The sequence below is a fragment of the Elephantulus edwardii genome, unplaced genomic scaffold (assembly GCF_000299155.1).
Source record: "Elephantulus edwardii isolate Elephantulus edwardi_28Jun2011 unplaced genomic scaffold, EleEdw1.0 scaffold02217, whole genome shotgun sequence".
NCBI classification, from domain to species: Eukaryota; Metazoa; Chordata; class Mammalia; order Macroscelidea; family Macroscelididae; genus Elephantulus; species Elephantulus edwardii.
The window spans coordinates 1-6,679 of record NW_006401967.1 but is presented as its reverse complement, the minus strand read 5'-3'; the positions used below and the strand labels follow the sequence as shown (position 1 = coordinate 6,679).

Below are 6,679 nucleotides of genomic sequence, written 5' to 3'. Positions count from 1 at the left end.
CAGCATAGAGCAGGGTTTAGGGCTGTTGTGCATAGAGTCGCTATGAGTTGGAAACGACTCGACGGCACATAACAACAACAACAACAATAAGCAGCCAGGAAATTAAAAGAAGTATTGCAATGGGAAAGTCTGCTTTTAGGGAACTCTCTAAAAAGTACTAAAGAGCAACGGTGTGTCTCTGGACACTAAGGTGAGAAAGATACAGGCAGTGGCCTTTGCAATCATTTGTTATGCATCAGAGAGTTGGAAAATGACTAAGGAGGATAGAAGGAGAATTCATGCCTTTGAGCTTTGGTGTTGGAGAAAAGTATTGAGGGTCCTATGGACTGCTAAGAAAACAAACAGATTCAACCTGCAGAGGGTTAAACCGGGCTGCTTCTTGGAGGCAAGGATTCTAAGGCTTCATCTGACATACTTTGGTCATGTTGTAAGGAGAGACCGGTCCTTGGAGAGGGACATCAAGCTTGGCAGGGTGAAGGGCAGGCACAGGAGGGGAAGACGCTCTATGAGGTGGATTGATTCAGTGACTGGGGTAATCGGGATGAATGTGTCAGAGACAATGAGATTGGCACAGGACGGGACAGAGTTTAGGGCTGTTGTACATAGGGTCGCTATGAGTTGCAAGCAACTCGATGGCACATAACAACAACAACAAGAACAATAACAAAAACAAGGTGTACCTGATTCAATCCATGGCCTTTCAGTCACTTGTTATTCATCTTAAAGTTTAAGGATGACAGAAAAAGAATCAATGCCTTTGAACCTTTGAACTTTTGTGCCGGAGAAGAGTGCTGAATATCAGAAAGACTGCCAAAAGACGAACAGGTATATCTTGGAAAAGTTGCAACCAGCGTTCTCCTTGCCTCCAAGAACATACTTTGACATACTTTGGATATATTGTTAAAAGGGGCCAGTCCTTGGAAAAAGGCATCATGTTTGGAAAGATGGAAGGGCAACAGAAGATAGGTAGGCACTCAGTGATATTGATTGATAAATGATTGTATGAATAGGCTCAAATATTTTAGAGATGATGAGATAGCGAACTACTTGCTGACACAGTAGTCAGAGAGTCATTTACACACAGTGTACTATGGTTTATAGAGATTCAGTGATTCAGAAAGTCAATGACTCAGTTGTCTTGCTATGCAAATGTGCAATGCTTCAAAGACTTTCTTTATTAATTGGTAGTGGAGAAAGGCAAAAATTAGCTAGCCCCAACTGTGTGTTTCCACACCATCATCTATTACAGACTAAAGCCTACACATTTCGTCAGAGTAAGTACCAGTATTTACAATATAATTAGACAGTAAGCACATCAGTACTACCCTTCCAACCAATAGCACTGAACAAACAATGAACATATAATTACATAAACATTCCATTGGCTATCTAGAAGAAAGGAGGATTACATCACCATAATATGCTAGAAACAACATATGACTTCAAGCCCTGCAAAATAAAGAAAATTTTAAAAAGTCATTTGATAAAAAAAAGTGATCACTGTACAGTCAATAGATTTTCCAAAGAAAGAAAGACTGGCAAAATTCTCAGAGAAGGGATTTAGAAGAATAACGGCCCATTTTTTCACAGGATGGAAGAAAAGGAAGAATAAATGAAGGAACATTCAAGCAAAACACAAGAAGAATTTTTTTAAAAGAAGTTTGCAAAAATGTTTGCAGTGAGCTAATTTTAAGGCTGAGACTTCCATTATCAAATTTTTATTGCTTTTTGAGTGTCATTTCTGCAAATTAGAAAACAGACTAAAACTAAGCTGTTGGATTCTCTTGTGATTCAGTCTTTTGATCTTCAGCACAATAGCAGGAATACAGAGGCTAATGATGGGACTAGAAAACGCAAGGTGCTCACTTGGTTGTATTTTTCATCAGGAAATAGCAAAAAGCCCAGTCTTCAAAGGGAAGATATAAAGAACATCATGATCTACAGAGGACAGCAAAATGCAACATGTCTGCCAGTCCACCTTTCAGAAACCACATCAGAACTGAGTGAGTAGTGAACAAAGTATGTCTTTACATTCTGAAAATCTGCTCTGAGATTTTAAAAAAACACACCCACAAACAAACAAACAAACAAACAAAACCCAGTTGCTCTCAGTAAGTGTGTGGACGGGGGGGGGGGGAACAGATATGGTGACATAATTTGATTTTTACTAATATCCCACTAGATTCTTTTGTGTTCTCCCTGAAAAAAATAATAAATAAAAAGACATACATTTTTCCATTTGCCACAATACCAAACTGACATTTAAGACAGTTTAAAAGAAAATATTAAGGAAGGTGGGGGCAACACTTTCCACTAAACAATACCTTCCCTATCTCCTCACACAATTAATATTACTATTCTTCCAGGATATAGATTCCTGTGGAAAACTTCTCAGAAAGTTTATCAGATCCAGGAAATGAATAATAAAGCATGCCTTAATTAGTTACTTGGAAGCTTGGTTAACAGGCTGAGATAAACCCATAAAATCTGTCCACAATCTTGCTAATTATCTTTGAACTACAGAACTCCTTAGCCCTTAGCTACAGTTTCTGTCCAATGTCTTAAACTGGGTTGGGTCCCATCCCTGACACTTCTCTTCTGGTCTCAGGTGAGTGCTAGTCATCAGAATCTCGAATATTGTCATAGGAGTATCCCAGGTAAACAATGGATGCATAGAAGGTGATGTGCAGGTGGTAGAATCCTGGCAGAAACACCAGGCTACCAATGAGCAGGACAGGAAAGCCAGACCTGCCCCCAACCCTTTTGCTGATGTAGCCTGACAGTAGGAGGGAGCCAATGATAAAGAAAAAGGTGTCAATTAAAAACAGCACAGATTCTTTATAAAGGGTCTTGGGTGGACTTTCCTTAAACTGAAGCCATCATCTGTCGAAAGTCTCGGATATTTCAGTTTACCACTGAAAATCTCAGTTGCCAGGCTGGTGCATGAGAATATCATAACACATTGACAAGGTTATCATTGGAGGCTGTCCCAAATAGCACTGGACACCTCATCCTGCTCAGCAGCCAAGTCACCAGACACTGCATAGCTTGCCACATCCAACTGCCAAGAAAACTTTTTAAAAAGCAGTACAAAATAAAACAGATGAAAGTAATGCATATTAGAAGTCATAGAAAAAGAAATCTAGAGTACTAAGATCAACATTTCAGAAGTCATAAGCACATTGGAAGGACAAAAGAGTAGAACTGATTGATTAAATGGAATACAGATTTACAAAACTGCACGAAAACCTTCAACATTAATTTGCTAGAGATGAAGGAAGAAATGAAAATAAAGGAAATGAAGAAAGCATAATAATTATATGTGGTATTATCATGATAAACAATGTATATATAATTGGAGTTGCAGAAGAGAAAAAGGGAAGTAGAAAAGGACTGTGGAAATTGTAGAATATTTTCTAGAAAGAAACTTCCCATATATCATAAAATGAGAAAATATACATCCAAGAGTACTAGTGAACCTCAAGCAAGATAGATTCTATAAGTTAAGCACCAAGTCATATTTTAATTAAAATTAAAAACAAAGACAAGATAAAATATCAAAAGGGAATAAAAAATTAAACTCCAATTTTTCAGCATGGAAATGGGATAGCATATATAAAACTCTGAAAGAAACAAATTGTCAATCAAGTACCCTTTACTTCCAAACTGTCCCTCAAATATGACAGTGAAATAAGGACATTCTGAGGAAAGCGGAAGCTAAGGACATTCATGAAAAAAGACCAATTTAGCAAGAAATACTAGAGAGTTCTTCAGAGAACATGTAGAAAAATAAATGGAATAAAGAAACCAGCAATGACATAAAAAATATGGTAGCAAATTTCCATCAATAATATAATGTTAATCAATAGTTAAACTGAATGGGAATGGATTAAATGTAAATGACAATAAAAAACCAGGAGTGACAATATTAATCACTGATAAATTAAACTGATAAAATCAGGCTCTAGTGCCAGCATAAGAGGCAAGGAAATGCAGTATATAATGATTAAAGTGTCAACAGAACAAGGGAACATAAACTTAACTAATATTAATATCTACACACCAAATGATAGAGTTTCAAAATACACAAAATAAACACAACATACCAAAACTGGTTAGGAATAGCAAGGCAGAACTTGTTGTTAGGTATTGTCGAGTTGAATATGACACATAGTGACCCTATGAACAAAATCTCCGAACCCTGTTGTATCCTGCACCATCCTCACATTTCCTGACACACTAGTGCTCACTGTAGCAGTCACCATATCAATCCACGTGGTTGAGGGTCTTTGCTGACATTCCACCCTTCCCAACATCATGTCCTTCTCCAAACTATAGTATCTTCTAGCAACCTATCCAAAGTATGTGAGTTGAAGCCTCCATAATTCTCGCCTCCAAAGAGCACTCCAGCTGCACCATCTCCAAGACAGATGCTGCTTGATCTCTTGGCCATCTATGGAGTGTTCAGTGCTCTTCTCCAACATCACAGCTCAAAAGTGTCAATCGTTTTTCTGTCATCCTTATTCATTGTCCAGGTCTTGGATGCAAAACTAGTAATCATAAAGACTATGACATGAATCAGATGCATCCTTAATAATTTGGAGTTAAAAGTAAAAAGCAGAACATGTTGTTCTTGTTAGGTGCTGTGCAAGCAGTTTTGGTATGTTGTGTTTTCTAACTGCAGATTTCCCCAGTGCAATGTGTCTTATTATTTTCTGACTGCTGGTGCCAAGAGTGTTAATTGTGGATCCAAGGAAGGTGAAGTTGTTGATAGTTTCAATCTCCTCTCCATCCATCATGATGCTGCCTCTCGTTCCTGTGATAAGAATATTTGTTTTCCTGACATTGAGATGTAGTCCATACCGAAGGTTACATTCCTTGGTCTTCTGCAACAAGTACTTCAAGCCCTCCTCACTTTCAGCAAACAAAGTTGTGTCATCTGCATAATGCAAGTTATTGATGAGTTTCTTTCCAATCTTGATGCCACACCCCTCCTCATAGATTCCAGCTTCTCAAATAATTTGCTCAGCATACAGATTGAGTAGGTATGAAGAAAAAACACAACCCTGACACACTCTTTTCCCAATTCTAAACCAGGCAGTGCTCTCCTGATCCATTTACACAACGGCCTCCTGATTCAGGTATAGGTTATACATGAGCGTAATCTTCTCAATGTAAGCCACAACTTTGAACAGTCAAATAAAAAAAAAAAAAAAGAAAAGTTGAAGAACTCACTCTGCATTTCTCAAGTGGAAAGAACTGAAAAATAAGTTTAAGACTCACGTCACAATACTGAAAGATGCTATGGTCAAGTTAGTGAATGATTCAGAAAGCATCAAAAGAAGATGGAGAAAATGTACAGAGTTACTGTACCAGAAATGATTCACTGACACTGAAAAATTTCAGTAAGCACCATATGAACAGGAGCCAATGATAATGAAGGAGGCAGTAGAAGCCACACTGAAGGCATTAGCAAAAAAATAAGGCCCCAGGAATAGATGTGATACCAATTTACCTGTTTCAATTGACAGATTCAACCTTGGATTCAATCACCAGTCTATGCCAGGAAGTTTGGAGGATGGATGTCAGGCCAATGGATTAGAATAGGTCCATATTTGTTCACATTCCCAGGAAAGGTCATCCAACTGAAGGTGGAAATAATCGAACAACATCACTGATATCACGTGTAAGCAAAATACTGCTGAAGATAATTCAAAAATGGCTGGAACAGTACATAGATAAGGAACTGCCAGCAGTTCAAGCAGGATTTAGAAGAGGCTGTGGCACCAGGAATATCATTGCTCATATCAGATGGATCTTGGCTGAAAGTAAGGAATACCAGAAGAATGTCTGTTTATGTTTATTGACTATAAAAAAGTGTTTGAAAACAGAGCTTAAAAGTCATTTTACAGTAATAAACAAACACATTTGGTTTTGTTTGGGTTTTTTTAAGAATAAACGTCAACACCTTAACACAACATCTCCAATAAATGAGAAATTAAAAGTAAGTAAAGGCTGTAACATCTAGGAAAAAAATATAGAGCAAACATAATTGGAATAGAAAACAGGAAGACAAAAGAAACTGCCAACAAGATCTTAAATTGGTTCTTCAAAATTAATAATAGAATTGAGATGCTACAGAGAAATCTAACAAGGGAAAAGAAAAGACTCAGAGAACTTGAAAAAGAAACAAATGGTAACAACACATCACAATGGAAATAAAAAGGAGAGTAATGGAATACTTTAGGGAGCTATTCTCCAACTAATTTGAAAATCTAGAGGAAATGGAAACATTTTAGAAGTTCACATTTATCTAAGATGAAACAGAGAAGTATATTACTTCCATAGAAGTAAAAAGCAGAAAAAGAGAACTTGAACAGGTTATTAAAAAGTTCCCAACAAGAAAAAGTCCTGGCCCACATACCTTCACTGGTAGATTCAGGGAACTTCAATTCCCAAACATTCAGGGAACTGCCAATAATCTACTCACTATTACAGAACAACAAAATAATAATAATAATAATAATAAATATTCTCACATTCCTTCTATGAAGCAAGGATAATGCTGATACCAAAACCAGCTAAAGACATCACTGAAAAAGAAAACTATAAATCAACCTTCTTCATTAAACTATGCACAAATATATACAAAATTCTAGCCAATAGAATTTAACACTCT

The 6,679-nt window shown here is 37.0% G+C and overlaps 1 pseudogene; it reads right to left on the bottom strand.

Annotated features, from left to right (window-relative positions):
• Positions 1-2,615: 2,615 nt before the first annotated feature.
• Positions 2,616-2,956, bottom strand: LOC102865527 (annotated as a pseudogene).
• Between the last annotated feature and the right edge of the window lie 3,723 nt (positions 2,957-6,679).